Source organism: Lissotriton vulgaris, chromosome 7 (genome assembly GCF_964263255.1).
Source record: "Lissotriton vulgaris chromosome 7, aLisVul1.2, whole genome shotgun sequence".
NCBI lineage: Eukaryota > Metazoa > Chordata > Amphibia > Caudata > Salamandridae > Lissotriton > Lissotriton vulgaris.
Genome location: NC_141695.1, coordinates 1389264632 through 1389286080, shown reverse-complemented (window position 1 = coordinate 1389286080; position 21449 = coordinate 1389264632). Strand labels below are relative to the sequence as shown.

At 45.2% G+C, this 21449-nt stretch overlaps 23 non-coding genes across 23 annotated transcripts; 12 read left to right on the top strand and 11 right to left on the bottom strand.

Annotated features, from left to right (window-relative positions):
* The first annotated feature begins 126 nt into the window (after positions 1–126).
* TRNAR-ACG (transfer RNA arginine (anticodon ACG)) lies at positions 127–199 on the top strand. Its single transcript has one exon. It is a non-coding gene; the product is annotated as a tRNA-Arg (tRNA).
* A 1010-nt stretch (positions 200–1209) lies between these two features.
* Positions 1210–1316, bottom strand: LOC147703934 (U6 spliceosomal RNA). The gene has a single exon (XR_015298478.1). It is a non-coding gene; the product is annotated as a U6 spliceosomal RNA (small nuclear RNA).
* Positions 1317–2030: 714 nt separating this feature from the next.
* TRNAR-UCG (transfer RNA arginine (anticodon UCG)) lies at positions 2031–2103 on the top strand. Its single transcript has one exon. It is a non-coding gene; the product is annotated as a tRNA-Arg (tRNA).
* A 1010-nt stretch (positions 2104–3113) lies between these two features.
* Positions 3114–3220, bottom strand: LOC147703932 (U6 spliceosomal RNA). Its single transcript, XR_015298467.1, has one exon. It is a non-coding gene; the product is annotated as a U6 spliceosomal RNA (small nuclear RNA).
* Positions 3221–3934: 714 nt separating this feature from the next.
* Positions 3935–4007, top strand: TRNAR-ACG (transfer RNA arginine (anticodon ACG)). The gene has a single exon. It is a non-coding gene; the product is annotated as a tRNA-Arg (tRNA).
* Positions 4008–5017: 1010 nt separating this feature from the next.
* LOC147703930 (U6 spliceosomal RNA) lies at positions 5018–5124 on the bottom strand. The gene has a single exon (XR_015298351.1). It is a non-coding gene; the product is annotated as a U6 spliceosomal RNA (small nuclear RNA).
* A 714-nt stretch (positions 5125–5838) lies between these two features.
* TRNAR-ACG (transfer RNA arginine (anticodon ACG)) lies at positions 5839–5911 on the top strand. The gene has a single exon. It is a non-coding gene; the product is annotated as a tRNA-Arg (tRNA).
* A 1010-nt stretch (positions 5912–6921) lies between these two features.
* On the bottom strand, positions 6922–7028 carry LOC147703928 (U6 spliceosomal RNA). Its single transcript, XR_015298456.1, has one exon. It is a non-coding gene; the product is annotated as a U6 spliceosomal RNA (small nuclear RNA).
* Positions 7029–7742: 714 nt separating this feature from the next.
* Positions 7743–7815, top strand: TRNAR-UCG (transfer RNA arginine (anticodon UCG)). Its single transcript has one exon. It is a non-coding gene; the product is annotated as a tRNA-Arg (tRNA).
* A 1010-nt stretch (positions 7816–8825) lies between these two features.
* On the bottom strand, positions 8826–8932 carry LOC147703926 (U6 spliceosomal RNA). The gene has a single exon (XR_015298445.1). It is a non-coding gene; the product is annotated as a U6 spliceosomal RNA (small nuclear RNA).
* Positions 8933–9646: 714 nt separating this feature from the next.
* Positions 9647–9719, top strand: TRNAR-ACG (transfer RNA arginine (anticodon ACG)). The gene has a single exon. It is a non-coding gene; the product is annotated as a tRNA-Arg (tRNA).
* Positions 9720–10729: 1010 nt separating this feature from the next.
* On the bottom strand, positions 10730–10836 carry LOC147703924 (U6 spliceosomal RNA). Its single transcript, XR_015298342.1, has one exon. It is a non-coding gene; the product is annotated as a U6 spliceosomal RNA (small nuclear RNA).
* Positions 10837–11550: 714 nt separating this feature from the next.
* Positions 11551–11623, top strand: TRNAR-ACG (transfer RNA arginine (anticodon ACG)). Its single transcript has one exon. It is a non-coding gene; the product is annotated as a tRNA-Arg (tRNA).
* Positions 11624–12633: 1010 nt separating this feature from the next.
* On the bottom strand, positions 12634–12740 carry LOC147703922 (U6 spliceosomal RNA). The gene has a single exon (XR_015298434.1). It is a non-coding gene; the product is annotated as a U6 spliceosomal RNA (small nuclear RNA).
* Positions 12741–13454: 714 nt separating this feature from the next.
* TRNAR-ACG (transfer RNA arginine (anticodon ACG)) lies at positions 13455–13527 on the top strand. The gene has a single exon. It is a non-coding gene; the product is annotated as a tRNA-Arg (tRNA).
* A 1010-nt stretch (positions 13528–14537) lies between these two features.
* Positions 14538–14644, bottom strand: LOC147703920 (U6 spliceosomal RNA). Its single transcript, XR_015298423.1, has one exon. It is a non-coding gene; the product is annotated as a U6 spliceosomal RNA (small nuclear RNA).
* Positions 14645–15358: 714 nt separating this feature from the next.
* On the top strand, positions 15359–15431 carry TRNAR-ACG (transfer RNA arginine (anticodon ACG)). The gene has a single exon. It is a non-coding gene; the product is annotated as a tRNA-Arg (tRNA).
* Positions 15432–16441: 1010 nt separating this feature from the next.
* Positions 16442–16548, bottom strand: LOC147703918 (U6 spliceosomal RNA). Its single transcript, XR_015298257.1, has one exon. It is a non-coding gene; the product is annotated as a U6 spliceosomal RNA (small nuclear RNA).
* A 714-nt stretch (positions 16549–17262) lies between these two features.
* TRNAR-ACG (transfer RNA arginine (anticodon ACG)) lies at positions 17263–17335 on the top strand. Its single transcript has one exon. It is a non-coding gene; the product is annotated as a tRNA-Arg (tRNA).
* A 1010-nt stretch (positions 17336–18345) lies between these two features.
* Positions 18346–18452, bottom strand: LOC147703916 (U6 spliceosomal RNA). Its single transcript, XR_015298275.1, has one exon. It is a non-coding gene; the product is annotated as a U6 spliceosomal RNA (small nuclear RNA).
* A 714-nt stretch (positions 18453–19166) lies between these two features.
* TRNAR-ACG (transfer RNA arginine (anticodon ACG)) lies at positions 19167–19239 on the top strand. Its single transcript has one exon. It is a non-coding gene; the product is annotated as a tRNA-Arg (tRNA).
* Positions 19240–20249: 1010 nt separating this feature from the next.
* LOC147703914 (U6 spliceosomal RNA) lies at positions 20250–20356 on the bottom strand. The gene has a single exon (XR_015298412.1). It is a non-coding gene; the product is annotated as a U6 spliceosomal RNA (small nuclear RNA).
* Positions 20357–21070: 714 nt separating this feature from the next.
* Positions 21071–21143, top strand: TRNAR-ACG (transfer RNA arginine (anticodon ACG)). Its single transcript has one exon. It is a non-coding gene; the product is annotated as a tRNA-Arg (tRNA).
* Positions 21144–21449: the final 306 nt, after the last annotated feature.

Here is a 21449-nt window from a genome sequence, read left to right as displayed (position 1 = left end):
GTAAAACTTGGGAAAACCTCACAGAACAGACTTCCAGGAGGTCAGATGGGTTCCCTTGTGCCTTCACACACACATACACACACTTTCTAGCCCACTTAAGGACAAAAGGATGCGTAAGTCTACATAGGGCCAGTGGCGCAATGGATAACGCGTCTGACTACGGATCAGAAGATTGTAGGTTCGACTCCTATCTGGCTCGGAAGGGTTGTAGGTCCCTGTTTGATTATATTCCTGTGGAATTTTTATTTACCTCAGACTTGTTGTAGGTTCAATATTCTCCAGCAGGACTCATCCAGCAGTTGTTCCACGGTAGAGCGCAAGTAATAGGACCACAGCTAGTTAAACGTTTCCCATTTGCTGCTGGACTCTATGTGATGGCCGTCACGTGGTGTGCTGCTTTTGTATTTCAACATGGGTCCCTGATACTCTTAATTGCGAAAAAGCTTGTTGACAAAAGTGTGTGTGCGCGAGGGTCTGTGGACGTAGGCAGGTGTGTGCACTTGAATGCTTAACCATTTACATGTGTGAGAGGAACAAACCAACTCCCTGTGGGCTGCAGGCTTACAACTGGTAGCCCCAGTAGCCAGGCAGAACCACAGGTAAGGAGAGAGAGAAAGTTGGTCCATTATTAGAGAAGGACCATAAGCATCTTGCACTGCTACCTTCTTCCCCTCTCAGCCACGATCGGCCAAGACCTCTCTATTAGGGTAGAGGGTGAACATTTCTTGGACCTCAGAAACTGAGGGATGTAGACCCAATATGTCCTCCAAGCGCCTAGAGACCTGGTGCCCAATCTGGCATGGTGTTTTTCAGCTTACCCGACCAATCCGGTTGCAAGGTGGACTTTAACAATACTGCTAAAAAGGCACTCCCAGACATCCCTGAGGCCTTCATTTGCATAGGCCCTGCCCTTCTCTTTGTCCTGATTCCCACAAATCAACACAACACTGCAGCAGTATAGATTTGGGGGTGGTGAAGAATAATGACAGTGAGGCTAAAAAAGAGAAAGAAAAGTCCCAGAAGTCCTGCAGGCTTCCTTGCTAAATGCAGCTGAACATAGAGCGCACCTTCTTTACTGCAAAGCAAATACATTAAAAATGTTGAGGAGAGACTAATTGAAAAATACATATTACGGGGACAGCACTGGGACCTGCTTTATTTTTTCAATTAGTCTTGAAAACAAAAAAGATTTCTCTCCTGAAAGCTGTTAAAAATATGGAACGCTTCACGAATTTGCGTGTCATCCTTGCGCAGGGGCCATGCTAATCTTCTCTGTATCGTTCCAATTTTAGTATATGTGCTGCCGAAGCGAGCACACTTTATTGATGAACTGACAATGTTTATAAACTCTCTAAATCTACAGTCTCTAGACATAGGGTGGCCTGGCAGAGATGCTCAGATGGCCAGTACGCATTCAAATCTGAGCCAATGGTCAAAAATGGATGAAGAGTAGCAATCCATTATTCTTCACTGCATTTGTGGTCCAAGACTAAACACACCGTAAGTATGTAGATTATACCAGGTTTGCAAAGGCTCCTGGGTCGGGCTACAGACAAGGAGCATTGTGACGTCACGCTGCCTGTGGAACAGTGATATTAAAGGTGAAACAGCTGCACAGTAGGTTAGGTGAAGGGCTCTGAGAGTGGAAAGGCAGCATGCTTGGGTCCCTGGACAAGGTGAGCTTATGATAATGTGTCTGAATGTTCACCTGTGTTGTAATATTAAACCCCTTATTGTTGTAAACGCCTACTTACTAAGGAGTTCTCAAGCTCAGCCCCACACAGACCTGGAACTGATTATGTTAATGCAAACTATTTAAGAAACTGAGCCTGATCTAAAAGATTTCCTTGGATCTAGGACCATTTCGCCTAGCTTTTAGGTGCTTCCTTCTCCTAAAGTCCTTTGTAAAACTTGGGAAAACCTCACAGAACAGACTTCCAGGAGGTCAGATGGGTTTCCTTGTGCCTTCACACACACATACACACACTTTCTAGCCCACTTAAGGACAAAAGGATGCGTAAGTCTACATAGGGCCAGTGGCGCAATGGATAACGCGTCTGATTTCGGATCAGAAGATTGTAGGTTCGACTCCTATCTGGCTCGGAAGGGTTGTAGGTCCCTGTTTGATTATATTCCTGTGGAATTTTTATTTACCTCAGACTTGTTGTAGGTTCAATATTCTCCAGCAGGATTCATCCAGCAGTTGTTCCACGGTAGAGCGCAAGTAATAGGACCACAGCTAGTTAAACGTTTCCCATTTGCTGCTGGACTCTATGTGATGGCCGTCACGTGGTGTGCTGCTTTTGTATTTCAACATGGGTCCCTGATACTCTTAATTGCGAAAAAGCTTGTTGACAAAAGTGTGTGTGCGCGAGGGTCTGTGGACGTAGGCAGGTGTGTGCACTTGAATGCTTACCCATTTACATGTGTGAGAGGAACAAACCAACTCCCTGTGGGCTGCAGGCTTACAACTGGTAGCCCCAGTAGCCAGGCAGAACCACAGGTAAGGAGAGAGAGAAAGTTGGTCCATTATTAGAGAAGGACCATAAGCATCTTGCACTGCTACCTTCTTCCCCTCTCAGCCACGATCGGCCAAGACCTCTCTATTAGGGTAGAGGGTGAACATTTCTTGGACCTCAGAAACTGAGGGATGTAGACCCAATATGTCCTCCAAGCGCCTAGAGACCTGGTGCCCAATCTGGCATGGTGTTTTTCAGCTTACCCGACCAATCCGGTTGCAAGGTGGACTTTAACAATACTGCTAAAAAGGCACTCCCAGACATCCCTGAGGCCTTCATTTGCATAGGCCCTGCCCTTCTCTTTGTCCTGATTCCCACAAATCAACACAACACTGCAGCAGTATAGATTTGGGGGTGGTGAAGAATAATGACAGTGAGGCTAAAAAAGAGAAAGAAAAGTCCCAGAAGTCCTGCAGGCTTCCTTGCTAAATGCAGCTGAACATAGAGCGCACCTTCTTTACTGCAAAGCAAATACATTAAAAATGTTGAGGAGAGACTAATTGAAAAATACATATTACGGGGACAGCACTGGGACCTGCTTTATTTTTTCAATTAGTCTTGAAAACAAAAAAGATTTCTCTCCTGAAAGCTGTTAAAAATATGGAACGCTTCACGAATTTGCGTGTCATCCTTGCGCAGGGGCCATGCTAATCTTCTCTGTATCGTTCCAATTTTAGTATATGTGCTGCCGAAGCGAGCACACTTTATTGATGAACTGACAATGTTTATAAACTCTCTAAATCTACAGTCTCTAGACATAGGGTGGCCTGGCAGAGATGCTCAGATGCCCAGTACGCATTCAAATCTGAGCCAATGGTCAAAAATGTATGAAGAGTAGCAATCCATTATTCTTCACTGCATTTGTGGTCCAAGACTAAACACACCGTAAGTATGTAGATTATACCAGGTTTGCAAAGGCTCCTGGGTCGGGCTACAGACAAGGAGCATTGTGACGTCACGCTGCCTGTGGAACAGTGATATTAAAGGTGAAACAGCTGCACAGTAGGTTAGGTGAAGGGCTCTGAGAGTGGAAAGGCAGCATGCTTGGGTCCCTGGACAAGGTGAGCTTATGATAATGTGTCTGAATGTTCACCTGTGTTGTAATATTAAACCCCTTATTGTTGTAAACGCCTACTTACTAAGGAGTTCTCAAGCTCAGCCCCACACAGACCTGGAACTGATTATGTTAATGCAAACTATTTAAGAAACTGAGCCTGATCTAAAAGATTTCCTTGGATCTAGGACCATTTCGCCTAGCTTTTAGGTGCTTCCTTCTCCTAAAGTCCTTTGTAAAACTTGGGAAAACCTCACAGAACAGACTTCCAGGAGGTCAGATGGGCTCCCTTGTGCCTTCACACACACATACACACACTTTCTAGCCCACTTAAGGACAAAAGGATGCGTAAGTCTACATAGGGCCAGTGGCGCAATGGATAACGCGTCTGACTACGGATCAGAAGATTGTAGGTTCGACTCCTATCTGGCTCGGAAGGGTTGTAGGTCCCTGTTTGATTATATTCCTGTGGAATTTTTATTTACCTCAGACTTGTTGTAGGTTCAATATTCTCCAGCAGGACTCATCCAGCAGTTGTTCCACGGTAGAGCGCAAGTAATAGGACCACAGCTAGTTAAACGTTTCCCATTTGCTGCTGGACTCTATGTGATGGCCGTCACGTGGTGTGCTGCTTTTGTATTTCAACATGGGTCCCTGATACTCTTAATTGCGAAAAAGCTTGTTGACAAAAGTGTGTGTGCGCGAGGGTCTGTGGACGTAGGCAGGTGTGTGCACTTGAATGCTTACCCATTTACATGTGTGAGAGGAACAAACCAACTCCCTGTGGGCTGCAGGCTTACAACTGGTAGCCCCAGTAGCCAGGCAGAACCACAGGTAAGGAGAGAGAGAAAGTTGGTCCATTATTAGAGAAGGACCATAAGCATCTTGCACTGCTACCTTCTTCCCCTCTCAGCCACGATCGGCCAAGACCTCTCTATTAGGGTAGAGGGTGAACATTTCTTGGACCTCAGAAACTGAGGGATGTAGACCCAATATGTCCTCCAAGCGCCTAGAGACCTGGTGCCCAATCTGGCATGGTGTTTTTCAGCTTACCCGACCAATCCGGTTGCAAGGTGGACTTTAACAATACTGCTAAAAAGGCACTCCCAGACATCCCTGAGGCCTTCATTTGCATAGGCCCTGCCCTTCTCTTTGTCCTGATTCCCACAAATCAACACAACACTGCAGCAGTATAGATTTGGGGGTGGTGAAGAATAATGACAGTGAGGCTAAAAAAGAGAAAGAAAAGTCCCAGAAGTCCTGCAGGCTTCCTTGCTAAATGCAGCTGAACATAGAGCGCACCTTCTTTACTGCAAAGCAAATACATTAAAAATGTTGAGGAGAGACTAATTGAAAAATACATATTACGGGGACAGCACTGGGACCTGCTTTATTTTTTCAATTAGTCTTGAAAACAAAAAAGATTTCTCTCCTGAAAGCTGTTAAAAATATGGAACGCTTCACGAATTTGCGTGTCATCCTTGCGCAGGGGCCATGCTAATCTTCTCTGTATCGTTCCAATTTTAGTATATGAGCTGCCGAAGCGAGCACACTTTATTGATGAACTGACAATGTTTATAAACTCTCTAAATCTACAGTCTCTAGACATAGGGTGGCCTGGCAGAGATGCTCAGATGGCCAGTACGCATTCAAATCTGAGCCAATGGTCAAAAATGGATGAAGAGTAGCAATCCATTATTCTTCACTGCATTTGTGGTCCAAGACTAAACACACCGTAAGTATGTAGATTATACCAGGTTTGCAAAGGCTCCTGGGTCGGGCTACAGACAAGGAGCATTGTGACGTCACGCTGCCTGTGGAACAGTGATATTAAAGGTGAAACAGCTGCACAGTAGGTTAGGTGAAGGGCTCTGAGAGTGGAAAGGCAGCATGCTTGGGTCCCTGGACAAGGTGAGCTTATGATAATGTGTCTGAATGTTCACCTGTGTTGTAATATTAAACCCCTTATTGTTGTAAACGCCTACTTACTAAGGAGTTCTCAAGCTCAGCCCCACACAGACCTGGAACTGATTATGTTAATGCAAACTATTTAAGAAACTGAGCCTGATCTAAAAGATTTCCTTGGATCTAGGACCATTTCGCCTAGCTTTTAGGTGCTTCCTTCTCCTAAAGTCCTTTGTAAAACTTGGGAAAACCTCACAGAACAGACTTCCAGGAGGTCAGATGGGTTCCCTTGTGCCTTCACACACACATACACACACTTTCTAGCCCACTTAAGGACAAAAGGATGCGTAAGTCTACATAGGGCCAGTGGCGCAATGGATAACGCGTCTGACTACGGATCAGAAGATTGTAGGTTCGACTCCTATCTGGCTCGGAAGGGTTGTAGGTCCCTGTTTGATTATATTCCTGTGGAATTTTTATTTACCTCAGACTTGTTGTAGGTTCAATATTCTCCAGCAGGACTCATCCAGCAGTTGTTCCACGGTAGAGCGCAAGTAATAGGACCACAGCTAGTTAAACGTTTCCCATTTGCTGCTGGACTCTATGTGATGGCCGTCACGTGGTGTGCTGCTTTTGTATTTCAACATGGGTCCCTGATACTCTTAATTGCGAAAAAGCTTGTTGACAAAAGTGTGTGTGCGCGAGGGTCTGTGGACGTAGGCAGGTGTGTGCACTTGAATGCTTAACCATTTACATGTGTGAGAGGAACAAACCAACTCCCTGTGGGCTGCAGGCTTACAACTGGTAGCCCCAGTAGCCAGGCAGAACCACAGGTAAGGAGAGAGAGAAAGTTGGTCCATTATTAGAGAAGGACCATAAGCATCTTGCACTGCTACCTTCTTCCCCTCTCAGCCACGATCGGCCAAGACCTCTCTATTAGGGTAGAGGGTGAACATTTCTTGGACCTCAGAAACTGAGGGATGTAGACCCAATATGTCCTCCAAGCGCCTAGAGACCTGGTGCCCAATCTGGCATGGTGTTTTTCAGCTTACCCGACCAATCCGGTTGCAAGGTGGACTTTAACAATACTGCTAAAAAGGCACTCCCAGACATCCCTGAGGCCTTCATTTGCATAGGCCCTGCCCTTCTCTTTGTCCTGATTCCCACAAATCAACACAACACTGCAGCAGTATAGATTTGGGGGTGGTGAAGAATAATGACAGTGAGGCTAAAAAAGAGAAAGAAAAGTCCCAGAAGTCCTGCAGGCTTCCTTGCTAAATGCAGCTGAACATAGAGCGCACCTTCTTTACTGCAAAGCAAATACATTAAAAATGTTGAGGAGAGACTAATTGAAAAATACATATTACGGGGACAGCACTGGGACCTGCTTTATTTTTTCAATTAGTCTTGAAAACAAAAAAGATTTCTCTCCTGAAAGCTGTTAAAAATATGGAACGCTTCACGAATTTGCGTGTCATCCTTGCGCAGGGGCCATGCTAATCTTCTCTGTATCGTTCCAATTTTAGTATATGTGCTGCCGAAGCGAGCACACTTTATTGATGAACTGACAATGTTTATAAACTCTCTAAATCTACAGTCTCTAGACATAGGGTGGCCTGGCAGAGATGCTCAGATGGCCAGTACGCATTCAAATCTGAGCCAATGGTCAAAAATGGATGAAGAGTAGCAATCCATTATTCTTCACTGCATTTGTGGTCCAAGACTAAACACACCGTAAGTATGTAGATTATACCAGGTTTGCAAAGGCTCCTGGGTCGGGCTACAGACAAGGAGCATTGTGACGTCACGCTGCCTGTGGAACAGTGATATTAAAGGTGAAACAGCTGCACAGTAGGTTAGGTGAAGGGCTCTGAGAGTGGAAAGGCAGCATGCTTGGGTCCCTGGACAAGGTGAGCTTATGATAATGTGTCTGAATGTTCACCTGTGTTGTAATATTAAACCCCTTATTGTTGTAAACGCCTACTTACTAAGGAGTTCTCAAGCTCAGCCCCACACAGACCTGGAACTGATTATGTTAATGCAAACTATTTAAGAAACTGAGCCTGATCTAAAAGATTTCCTTGGATCTAGGACCATTTCGCCTAGCTTTTAGGTGCTTCCTTCTCCTAAAGTCCTTTGTAAAACTTGGGAAAACCTCACAGAACAGACTTCCAGGAGGTCAGATGGGTTTCCTTGTGCCTTCACACACACATACACACACTTTCTAGCCCACTTAAGGACAAAAGGATGCGTAAGTCTACATAGGGCCAGTGGCGCAATGGATAACGCGTCTGATTTCGGATCAGAAGATTGTAGGTTCGACTCCTATCTGGCTCGGAAGGGTTGTAGGTCCCTGTTTGATTATATTCCTGTGGAATTTTTATTTACCTCAGACTTGTTGTAGGTTCAATATTCTCCAGCAGGATTCATCCAGCAGTTGTTCCACGGTAGAGCGCAAGTAATAGGACCACAGCTAGTTAAACGTTTCCCATTTGCTGCTGGACTCTATGTGATGGCCGTCACGTGGTGTGCTGCTTTTGTATTTCAACATGGGTCCCTGATACTCTTAATTGCGAAAAAGCTTGTTGACAAAAGTGTGTGTGCGCGAGGGTCTGTGGACGTAGGCAGGTGTGTGCACTTGAATGCTTACCCATTTACATGTGTGAGAGGAACAAACCAACTCCCTGTGGGCTGCAGGCTTACAACTGGTAGCCCCAGTAGCCAGGCAGAACCACAGGTAAGGAGAGAGAGAAAGTTGGTCCATTATTAGAGAAGGACCATAAGCATCTTGCACTGCTACCTTCTTCCCCTCTCAGCCACGATCGGCCAAGACCTCTCTATTAGGGTAGAGGGTGAACATTTCTTGGACCTCAGAAACTGAGGGATGTAGACCCAATATGTCCTCCAAGCGCCTAGAGACCTGGTGCCCAATCTGGCATGGTGTTTTTCAGCTTACCCGACCAATCCGGTTGCAAGGTGGACTTTAACAATACTGCTAAAAAGGCACTCCCAGACATCCCTGAGGCCTTCATTTGCATAGGCCCTGCCCTTCTCTTTGTCCTGATTCCCACAAATCAACACAACACTGCAGCAGTATAGATTTGGGGGTGGTGAAGAATAATGACAGTGAGGCTAAAAAAGAGAAAGAAAAGTCCCAGAAGTCCTGCAGGATTCCTTGCTAAATGCAGCTGAACATAGAGCGCACCTTCTTTACTGCAAAGCAAATACATTAAAAATGTTGAGGAGAGACTAATTGAAAAATACATATTACGGGGACAGCACTGGGACCTGCTTTATTTTTTCAATTAGTCTTGAAAACAAAAAAGATTTCTCTCCTGAAAGCTGTTAAAAATATGGAACGCTTCACGAATTTGCGTGTCATCCTTGCGCAGGGGCCATGCTAATCTTCTCTGTATCGTTCCAATTTTAGTATATGTGCTGCCGAAGCGAGCACACTTTATTGATGAACTGACAATGTTTATAAACTCTCTAAATCTACAGTCTCTAGACATAGGGTGGCCTGGCAGAGATGCTCAGATGGCCAGTACGCATTCAAATCTGAGCCAATGGTCAAAAATGTATGAAGAGTAGCAATCCATTATTCTTCACTGCATTTGTGGTCCAAGACTAAACACACCGTAAGTATGTAGATTATACCAGGTTTGCAAAGGCTCCTGGGTCGGGCTACAGACAAGGAGCATTGTGACGTCACGCTGCCTGTGGAACAGTGATATTAAAGGTGAAACAGCTGCACAGTAGGTTAGGTGAAGGGCTCTGAGAGTGGAAAGGCAGCATGCTTGGGTCCCTGGACAAGGTGAGCTTATGATAATGTGTCTGAATGTTCACCTGTGTTGTAATATTAAACCCCTTATTGTTGTAAACGCCTACTTACTAAGGAGTTCTCAAGCTCAGCCCCACACAGACCTGGAACTGATTATGTTAATGCAAACTATTTAAGAAACTGAGCCTGATCTAAAAGATTTCCTTGGATCTAGGACCATTTCGCCTAGCTTTTAGGTGCTTCCTTCTCCTAAAGTCCTTTGTAAAACTTGGGAAAACCTCACAGAACAGACTTCCAGGAGGTCAGATGGGTTCCCTTGTGCCTTCACACACACATACACACACTTTCTAGCCCACTTAAGGACAAAAGGATGCGTAAGTCTACATAGGGCCAGTGGCGCAATGGATAACGCGTCTGACTACGGATCAGAAGATTGTAGGTTCGACTCCTATCTGGCTCGGAAGGGTTGTAGGTCCCTGTTTGATTATATTCCTGTGGAATTTTTATTTACCTCAGACTTGTTGTAGGTTCAATATTCTCCAGCAGGACTCATCCAGCAGTTGTTCCACGGTAGAGCGCAAGTAATAGGACCACAGCTAGTTAAACGTTTCCCATTTGCTGCTGGACTCTATGTGATGGCCGTCACGTGGTGTGCTGCTTTTGTATTTCAACATGGGTCCCTGATACTCTTAATTGCGAAAAAGCTTGTTGACAAAAGTGTGTGTGCGCGAGGGTCTGTGGACGTAGGCAGGTGTGTGCACTTGAATGCTTACCCATTTACATGTGTGAGAGGAACAAACCAACTCCCTGTGGGCTGCAGGCTTACAACTGGTAGCCCCAGTAGCCAGGCAGAACCACAGGTAAGGAGAGAGAGAAAGTTGGTCCATTATTAGAGAAGGACCATAAGCATCTTGCACTGCTACCTTCTTCCCCTCTCAGCCACGATCGGCCAAGACCTCTCTATTAGGGTAGAGGGTGAACATTTCTTGGACCTCAGAAACTGAGGGATGTAGACCCAATATGTCCTCCAAGCGCCTAGAGACCTGGTGCCCAATCTGGCATGGTGTTTTTCAGCTTACCCGACCAATCCGGTTGCAAGGTGGACTTTAACAATACTGCTAAAAAGGCACTCCCAGACATCCCTGAGGCCTTCATTTGCATAGGCCCTGCCCTTCTCTTTGTCCTGATTCCCACAAATCAACACAACACTGCAGCAGTATAGATTTGGGGGTGGTGAAGAATAATGACAGTGAGGCTAAAAAAGAGAAAGAAAAGTCCCAGAAGTCCTGCAGGCTTCCTTGCTAAATGCAGCTGAACATAGAGCGCACCTTCTTTACTGCAAAGCAAATACATTAAAAATGTTGAGGAGAGACTAATTGAAAAATACATATTACGGGGACAGCACTGGGACCTGCTTTATTTTTTCAATTAGTCTTGAAAACAAAAAAGATTTCTCTCCTGAAAGCTGTTAAAAATATGGAACGCTTCACGAATTTGCGTGTCATCCTTGCGCAGGGGCCATGCTAATCTTCTCTGTATCGTTCTAATTTTAGTATATGTGCTGCCGAAGCGAGCACACTTTATTGATGAACTGACAATGTTTATAAACTCTCTAAATCTACAGTCTCTAGACATAGGGTGGCCTGGCAGAGATGCTCAGATGGCCAGTACGCATTCAAATCTGAGCCAATGGTCAAAAATGGATGAAGAGTAGCAATCCATTATTCTTCACTGCATTTGTGGTCCAAGACTAAACACACCGTAAGTATGTAGATTATACCAGGTTTGCAAAGGCTCCTGGGTCGGGCTACAGACAAGGAGCATTGTGACGTCACGCTGCCTGTGGAACAGTGATATTAAAGGTGAAACAGCTGCACAGTAGGTTAGGTGAAGGGCTCTGAGAGTGGAAAGGCAGCATGCTTGGGTCCCTGGACAAGGTGAGCTTATGATAATGTGTCTGAATGTTCACCTGTGTTGTAATATTAAACCCCTTATTGTTGTAAACGCCTACTTACTAAGGAGTTCTCAAGCTCAGCCCCACACAGACCTGGAACTGATTATGTTAATGCAAACTATTTAAGAAACTGAGCCTGATCTAAAAGATTTCCTTGGATCTAGGACCATTTCGCCTAGCTTTTAGGTGCTTCCTTCTCCTAAAGTCCTTTGTAAAACTTGGGAAAACCTCACAGAACAGACTTCCAGGAGGTCAGATGGGTTTCCTTGTGCCTTCACACACACATACACACACTTTCTAGCCCACTTAAGGACAAAAGGATGCGTAAGTCTACATAGGGCCAGTGGCGCAATGGATAACGCGTCTGACTACGGATCAGAAGATTGTAGGTTCGACTCCTATCTGGCTCGGAAGGGTTGTAGGTCCCTGTTTGATTATATTCCTGTGGAATTTTTATTTACCTCAGACTTGTTGTAGGTTCAATATTCTCCAGCAGGATTCATCCAGCAGTTGTTCCACGGTAGAGCGCAAGTAATAGGACCACAGCTAGTTAAACGTTTCCCATTTGCTGCTGGACTCTATGTGATGGCCGTCACGTGGTGTGCTGCTTTTGTATTTCAACATGGGTCCCTGATACTCTTAATTGCGAAAAAGCTTGTTGACAAAAGTGTGTGTGCGCGAGGGTCTGTGGACGTAGGCAGGTGTGTGCACTTGAATGCTTACCCATTTACATGTGTGAGAGGAACAAACCAACTCCCTGTGGGCTGCAGGCTTACAACTGGTAGCCCCAGTAGCCAGGCAGAACCACAGGTAAGGAGAGAGAGAAAGTTGGTCCATTATTAGAGAAGGACCATAAGCATCTTGCACTGCTACCTTCTTCCCCTCTCAGCCACGATCGGCCAAGACCTCTCTATTAGGGTAGAGGGTGAACATTTCTTGGACCTCAGAAACTGAGGGATGTAGACCCAATATGTCCTCCAAGCGCCTAGAGACCTGGTGCCCAATCTGGCATGGTGTTTTTCAGCTTACCCGACCAATCCGGTTGCAAGGTGGACTTTAACAATACTGCTAAAAAGGCACTCCCAGACATCCCTGAGGCCTTCATTTGCATAGGCCCTGCCCTTCTCTTTGTCCTGATTCCCACAAATCAACACAACACTGCAGCAGTATAGATTTGGGGGTGGTGAAGAATAATGACAGTGAGGCTAAAAAAGAGAAAGAAAAGTCCCAGAAGTCCTGCAGGCTTCCTTGCTAAATGCAGCTGAACATAGAGCGCACCTTCTTTACTGCAAAGCAAATACATTAAAAATGTTGAGGAGAGACTAATTGAAAAATACATATTACGGGGACAGCACTGGGACCTGCTTTATTTTTTCAATTAGTCTTGAAAACAAAAAAGATTTCTCTCCTGAAAGCTGTTAAAAATATGGAACGCTTCACGAATTTGCGTGTCATCCTTGCGCAGGGGCCATGCTAATCTTCTCTGTATCGTTCCAATTTTAGTATATGTGCTGCCGAAGCGAGCACACTTTATTGATGAACTGACAATGTTTATAAACTCTCTAAATCTACAGTCTCTAGACATAGGGTGGCCTGGCAGAGATGCTCAGATGGCCAGTACGCATTCAAATCTGAGCCAATGGTCAAAAATGTATGAAGAGTAGCAATCCATTATTCTTCACTGCATTTGTGGTCCAAGACTAAACACACCGTAAGTATGTAGATTATACCAGGTTTGCAAAGGCTCCTGGGTCGGGCTACAGACAAGGAGCATTGTGACGTCACACTGCCTGTGGAACAGTGATATTAAAGGTGAAACAGCTGCACAGTAGGTTAGGTGAAGGGCTCTGAGAGTGGAAAGGCAGCATGCTTGGGTCCCTGGACAAGGTGAGCTTATGATAATGTGTCTGAATGTTCACCTGTGTTGTAATATTAAACCCCTTATTGTTGTAAACGCCTACTTACTAAGGAGTTCTCAAGCTCAGCCCCACACAGACCTGGAACTGATTATGTTAATGCAAACTATTTAAGAAACTGAGCCTGATCTAAAAGATTTCCTTGGATCTAGGACCATTTCGCCTAGCTTTTAGGTGCTTCCTTCTCCTAAAGTCCTTTGTAAAACTTGGGAAAACCTCACAGAACAGACTTCCAGGAGGTCAGATGGGTTCCCTTGTGCCTTCACACACACATACACACACTTTCTAGCCCACTTAAGGACAAAAGGATGCGTAAGTCTACATAGGGCCAGTGGCGCAATGGATAACGCGTCTGACTACGGATCAGAAGATTGTAGGTTCGACTCCTATCTGGCTCGGAAGGGTTGTAGGTCCCTGTTTGATTATATTCCTGTGGAATTTTTATTTACCTCAGACTTGTTGTAGGTTCAATATTCTCCAGCAGGACTCATCCAGCAGTTGTTCCACGGTAGAGCGCAAGTAATAGGACCACAGCTAGTTAAACGTTTCCCATTTGCTGCTGGACTCTATGTGATGGCCGTCACGTGGTGTGCTGCTTTTGTATTTCAACATGGGTCCCTGATACTCTTAATTGCGAAAAAGCTTGTTGACAAAAGTGTGTGTGCGCGAGGGTCTGTGGACGTAGGCAGGTGTGTGCACTTGAATGCTTACCCATTTACATGTGTGAGAGGAACAAACCAACTCCCTGTGGGCTGCAGGCTTACAACTGGTAGCCCCAGTAGCCAGGCAGAACCACAGGTAAGGAGAGAGAGAAAGTTGGTCCATTATTAGAGAAGGACCATAAGCATCTTGCACTGCTACCTTCTTCCCCTCTCAGCCACGATCGGCCAAGACCTCTCTATTAGGGTAGAGGGTGAACATTTCTTGGACCTCAGAAACTGAGGGATGTAGACCCAATATGTCCTCCAAGCGCCTAGAGACCTGGTGCCCAATCTGGCATGGTGTTTTTCAGCTTACCCGACCAATCCGGTTGCAAGGTGGACTTTAACAATACTGCTAAAAAGGCACTCCCAGACATCCCTGAGGCCTTCATTTGCATAGGCCCTGCCCTTCTCTTTGTCCTGATTCCCACAAATCAACACAACACTGCAGCAGTATAGATTTGGGGGTGGTGAAGAATAATGACAGTGAGGCTAAAAAAGAGAAAGAAAAGTCCCAGAAGTCCTGCAGGCTTCCTTGCTAAATGCAGCTGAACATAGAGCGCACCTTCTTTACTGCAAAGCAAATACATTAAAAATGTTGAGGAGAGACTAATTGAAAAATACATATTACGGGGACAGCACTGGGACCTGCTTTATTTTTTCAATTAGTCTTGAAAACAAAAAAGATTTCTCTCCTGAAAGCTGTTAAAAATATGGAACGCTTCACGAATTTGCGTGTCATCCTTGCGCAGGGGCCATGCTAATCTTCTCTGTATCGTTCCAATTTTAGTATATGTGCTGCCGAAGCGAGCACACTTTATTGATGAACTGACAATGTTTATAAACTCTCTAAATCTACAGTCTCTAGACATAGGGTGGCCTGGCAGAGATGCTCAGATGGCCAGTACGCATTCAAATCTGAGCCAATGGTCAAAAATGGATGAAGAGTAGCAATCCATTATTCTTCACTGCATTTGTGGTCCAAGACTAAACACACCGTAAGTATGTAGATTATACCAGGTTTGCAAAGGCTCCTGGGTCGGGCTACAGACAAGGAGCATTGTGACGTCACGCTGCCTGTGGAACAGTGATATTAAAGGTGAAACAGCTGCACAGTAGGTTAGGTGAAGGGCTCTGAGAGTGGAAAGGCAGCATGCTTGGGTCCCTGGACAAGGTGAGCTTATGATAATGTGTCTGAATGTTCACCTGTGTTGTAATATTAAACCCCTTATTGTTGTAAACGCCTACTTACTAAGGAGTTCTCAAGCTCAGCCCCACACAGACCTGGAACTGATTATGTTAATGCAAACTATTTAAGAAACTGAGCCTGATCTAAAAGATTTCCTTGGATCTAGGACCATTTCGCCTAGCTTTTAGGTGCTTCCTTCTCCTAAAGTCCTTTGTAAAACTTGGGAAAACCTCACAGAACAGACTTCCAGGAGGTCAGATGGGTTTCCTTGTGCCTTCACACACACATACACACACTTTCTAGCCCACTTAAGGACAAAAGGATGCGTAAGTCTACATAGGGCCAGTGGCGCAATGGATAACGCGTCTGACTACGGATCAGAAGATTGTAGGTTCGACTCCTATCTGGCTCGGAAGGGTTGTAGGTCCCTGTTTGATTATATTCCTGTGGAATTTTTATTTACCTCAGACTTGTTGTAGGTTCAATATTCTCCAGCAGGATTCATCCAGCAGTTGTTCCACGGTAGAGCGCAAGTAATAGGACCACAGCTAGTTAAACGTTTCCCATTTGCTGCTGGACTCTATGTGATGGCCGTCACGTGGTGTGCTGCTTTTGTATTTCAACATGGGTCCCTGATACTCTTAATTGCGAAAAAGCTTGTTGACAAAAGTGTGTGTGCGCGAGGGTCTGTGGACGTAGGCAGGTGTGTGCACTTGAATGCTTACCCATTTACATGTGTGAGAGGAACAAACCAACTCCCTGTGGGCTGCAGGCTTACAACTGGTAGCCCCAGTAGCCAGGCAGAACCACAGGTAAGGAGAGAGAGAAAGTTGGTCCATTATTAGAGAAGGACCATAAGCATCTTGCACTGCTACCTTCTTCCCCTCTCAGCCACGATCGGCCAAGACCTCTCTATTAGGGTAGAGGGTGAACATTTCTTGGACCTCAGAAACTGAGGGATGTAGACCCAATATGTCCTCCAAGCGCCTAGAGACCTGGTGCCCAATCTGGCATGGTGTTTTTCAGCTTACCCGACCAATCCGGTTGCAAGGTGGACTTTAACAATACTGCTAAAAAGGCACTCCCAGACATCCCTGAGGCCTTCATTTGCATAGGCCCTGCCCTTCTCTTTGTCCTGATTCCCACAAATCAACACAACACTGCAGCAGTATAGATTTGGGGGTGGTGAAGAATAATGACAGTGAGGCTAAAAAAGAGAAAGAAAAGTCCCAGAAGTCCTGCAGGCTTCCTTGCTAAATGCAGCTGAACATAGAGCGCACCTTCTTTACTGCAAAGCAAATACATTAAAAATGTTGAGGAGAGACTAATTGAAAAATACATATTACGGGGACAGCACTGGGACCTGCTTTATTTTTTCAATTAGTCTTGAAAACAAAAAAGATTTCTCTCCTGAAAGCTGTTAAAAATATGGAACGCTTCACAAATTTGCGTGTCATCCTTGCGCAGGGGCCATGCTAATCTTCTCTGTATCGTTCCAATTTTAGTATATGTGCTGCCGAAGCGAGCACACTTTATTGATGAACTGACAATGTTTATAAACTCTCTAAATCTACAGTCTCTAGACATAGGGTGGCCTGGCAGAGATGCTCAGATGGCCAGTACGCATTCAAATCTGAGCCAATGGTCAAAAATGTATGAAGAGTAGCAATCCATTATTCTTCACTGCATTTGTGGTCCAAGACTAAACACACCGTAAGTATGTAGATTATACCAGGTTTGCAAAGGCTCCTGGGTCGGGCTACAGACAAGGAGCATTGTGACGTCACACTGCCTGTGGAACAGTGATATTAAAGGTGAAACAGCTGCACAGTAGGTTAGGTGAAGGGCTCTGAGAGTGGAAAGGCAGCATGCTTGGGTCCCTGGACAAGGTGAGCTTATGATAATGTGTCTGAATGTTCACCTGTGTTGTAATATTAAACCCCTTATTGTTGTAAACGCCTACTTACTAAGGAGTTCTCAAGCTCAGCCCCACACAGACCTGGAACTGATTATGTTAATGCAAACTATTTAAGAAACTGAGCCTGATCTAAAAGATTTCCTTGGATCTAGGACCATTTCGCCTAGCTTTTAGGTGCTTCCTTCTCCTAAAGTCCTTTGTAAAACTTGGGAAAACCTCACAGAACAGACTTCCAGGAGGTCAGATGGGTTCCCTTGTGCCTTCACACACACATACACACACTTTCTAGCCCACTTAAGGACAAAAGGATGCGTAAGTCTACATAGGGCCAGTGGCGCAATGGATAACGCGTCTGACTACGGATCAGAAGATTGTAGGTTCGACTCCTATCTGGCTCGGAAGGGTTGTAGGTCCCTGTTTGATTATATTCCTGTGGAATTTTTATTTACCTCAGACTTGTTGTAGGTTCAATATTCTCCAGCAGGACTCATCCAGCAGTTGTTCCACGGTAGAGCGCAAGTAATAGGACCACAGCTAGTTAAACGTTTCCCATTTGCTGCTGGACTCTATGTGATGGCCGTCACGTGGTGTGCTGCTTTTGTATTTCAACATGGGTCCCTGATACTCTTAATTGCGAAAAAGCTTGTTGACAAAAGTGTGTGTGCGCGAGGGTCTGTGGACGTAGGCAGGTGTGTGCACTTGAATGCTTACCCATTTACATGTGTGAGAGGAACAAACCAACTCCCTGTGGGCTGCAGGCTTACAACTGGTAGCCCCAGTAGCCAGGCAGAACCACAGGTAAGGAGAGAGAGAAAGTTGGTCCATTATTAGAGAAGGACCATAAGCATCTTGCACTGCTACCTTCTTCCCCTCTCAGCCACGATCGGCCAAGACCTCTCTATTAGGGTAGAGGGTGAACATTTCTTGGACCTCAGAAACTGAGGGATGTAGACCCAATATGTCCTCCAAGCGCCTAGAGACCTGGTGCCCAATCTGGCATGGTGTTTTTCAGCTTACCCGACCAATCCGGTTGCAAGGTGGACTTTAACAATACTGCTAAAAAGGCACTCCCAGACATCCCTGAGGCCTTCATTTGCATAGGCCCTGCCCTTCTCTTTGTCCTGATTCCCACAAATCAACACAACACTGCAGCAGTATAGATTTGGGGGTGGTGAAGAATAATGACAGTGAGGCTAAAAAAGAGAAAGAAAAGTCCCAGAAGTCCTGCAGGCTTCCTTGCTAAATGCAGCTGAACATAGAGCGCACCTTCTTTACTGCAAAGCAAATACATTAAAAATGTTGAGGAGAGACTAATTGAAAAATACATATTACGGGGACAGCACTGGGACCTGCTTTATTTTTTCAATTAGTCTTGAAAACAAAAAAGATTTCTCTCCTGAAAGCTGTTAAAAATATGGAACGCTTCACGAATTTGCGTGTCATCCTTGCGCAGGGGCCATGCTAATCTTCTCTGTATCGTTTCAATTTTAGTATATGTGCTGCCGAAGCGAGCACACTTTATTGATGAACTGACAATGTTTATAAACTCTCTAAATCTACAGTCTCTAGACATAGGGTGGCCTGGCAGAGATGCTCAGATGGCCAGTACGCATTCAAATCTGAGCCAATGGTCAAAAATGGATGAAGAGTAGCAATCCATTATTCTTCACTGCATTTGTGGTCCAAGACTAAACACACCGTAAGTATGTAGATTATACCAGGTTTGCAAAGGCTCCTGGGTCGGGCTACAGACAAGGAGCATTGTGACGTCACGCTGCCTGTGGAACAGTGATATTAAAGGTGAAACAGCTGCACAGTAGGTTAGGTGAAGGGCTCTGAGAGTGGAAAGGCAGCATGCTTGGGTCCCTGGACAAGGTGAGCTTATGATAATGTGTCTGAATGTTCACCTGTGTTGTAATATTAAACCCCTTATTGTTGTAAACGCCTACTTACTAAGGAGTTCTCAAGCTCAGCCCCACACAGACCTGGAACTGATTATGTTAATGCAAACTATTTAAGAAACTGAGCCTGATCTAAAAGATTTCCTTGGATCTAGGACCATTTCGCCTAGCTTTTAGGTGCTTCCTTCTCCTAAAGTCCTTTGTAAAACTTGGGAAAACCTCACAGAACAGACTTCCAGGAGGTCAGATGGGTTTCCTTGTGCCTTCACACACACATACACACACTTTCTAGCCCACTTAAGGACAAAAGGATGCGTAAGTCTACATAGGGCCAGTGGCGCAATGGATAACGCGTCTGACTACGGATCAGAAGATTGTAGGTTCGACTCCTATCTGGCTCGGAAGGGTTGTAGGTCCCTGTTTGATTATATTCCTGTGGAATTTTTATTTACCTCAGACTTGTTGTAGGTTCAATATTCTCCAGCAGGATTCATCCAGCAGTTGTTCCACGGTAGAGCGCAAGTAATAGGACCACAGCTAGTTAAACGTTTCCCATTTGCTGCTGGACTCTATGTGATGGCCGTCACGTGGTGTGCTGCTTTTGTATTTCAACATGGGTCCCTGATACTCTTAATTGCGAAAAAGCTTGTTGACAAAAGTGTGTGTGCGCGAGGGTCTGTGGACGTAGGCAGGTGTGTGCACTTGAATGCTTACCCATTTACATGTGTGAGAGGAACAAACCAACTCCCTGTGGGCTGCAGGCTTACAACTGGTAGCCCCAGTAGCCAGGCAGAACCACAGGTAAGGAGAGAGAGAAAGTTGGTCCATTATTAGAGAAGGACCATAAGCATCTTGCACTGCTACCTTCTTCCCCTCTCAGCCACGATCGGCCAAGACCTCTCTATTAGGGTAGAGGGTGAACATTTCTTGGACCTCAGAAACTGAGGGATGTAGACCCAATATGTCCTCCAAGCGCCTAGAGACCTGGTGCCCAATCTGGCATGGTGTTTTTCAGCTTACCCGACCAATCCGGTTGCAAGGTGGACTTTAACAATACTGCTAAAAAGGCACTCCCAGACATCCCTGAGGCCTTCATTTGCATAGGCCCTGCCCTTCTCTTTGTCCTGATTCCCACAAATCAACACAACACTGCAGCAGTATAGATTTGGGGGTGGTGAAGAATAATGACAGTGAGGCTAAAAAAGAGAAAGAAAAGTCCCAGAAGTCCTGCAGGCTTCCTTGCTAAATGCAGCTGAACATAGAGCGCACCTTCTTTACTGCAAAGCAAATACATTAAAAATGTTGAGGAGAGACTAATTGAAAAATACATATTACGGGGACAGCACTGGGACCTGCTTTATTTTTTCAATTAGTCTTGAAAACAAAAAAGATTTCTCTCCTGAAAGCTGTTAAAAATATGGAACGCTTCACGAATTTGCGTGTCATCCTTGCGCAGGGGCCATGCTAATCTTCTCTGTATCGTTCCAATTTTAGTATATGTGCTGCCGAAGCGAGCACACTTTATTGATGAACTGACAATGTTTATAAACTCTCTAAATCTACAGTCTCTAGACATAGGGTGGCCTGGCAGAGATGCTCAGATGGCCAGTACGCATTCAAATCTGAGCCAATGGTCAAAAATGTATGAAGAGTAGCAATCCATTATTCTTCACTGCATTTGTGGTCCAAGACTAAACACACCGTAAGTATGTAGATTATACCAGGTTTGCAAAGGCTCCTGGGTCGGGCTACAGACAAGGAGCATTGTGACGTCACGCTGCCTGTGGAACAGTGATATTAAAGGTGAAACAGCTGCACAGTAGGTTAGGTGAAGGGCTCTGAGAGTGGAAAGGCAGCATGCTTGGGTCCCTGGACAAGGTGAGCTTATGATAATGTGTCTGAATGTTCACCTGTGTTGTAATATTAAACCCCTTATTGTTGTAAACGCCTACTTACTAAGGAGTTCTCAAGCTCAGCCCCACACAGACCTGGAACTGATTATGTTAATGCAAACTATTTAAGAAACTGAGCCTGATCTAAAAGATTTCCTTGGATCTAGGACCATTTCGCCTAGCTTTTAGGTGCTTCCTTCTCCTAAAGTCCTTTGGAAAACTTGGGAAAACCTCACAGAACAGACTTCCAGGAGGTCAGATGGGTTCCCTTGTGCCTTCACACACACATACACACACTTTCTAGCCCACTTAAGGACAAAAGGATGCGTAAGTCTACATAGGGCCAGTGGCGCAATGGATAACGCGTCTGACTACGGATCAGAAGATTGTAGGTTCGACTCCTATCTGGCTCGGAAGGGTTGTAGGTCCCTGTTTGATTATATTCCTGTGGAATTTTTATTTACCTCAGACTTGTTGTAGGTTCAATATTCTCCAGCAGGACTCATCCAGCAGTTGTTCCACGGTAGAGCGCAAGTAATAGGACCACAGCTAGTTAAACGTTTCCCATTTGCTGCTGGACTCTATGTGATGGCCGTCACGTGGTGTGCTGCTTTTGTATTTCAACATGGGTCCCTGATACTCTTAATTGCGAAAAAGCTTGTTGACAAAAGTGTGTGTGCGCGAGGGTCTGTGGACGTAGGCAGGTGTGTGCACTTGAA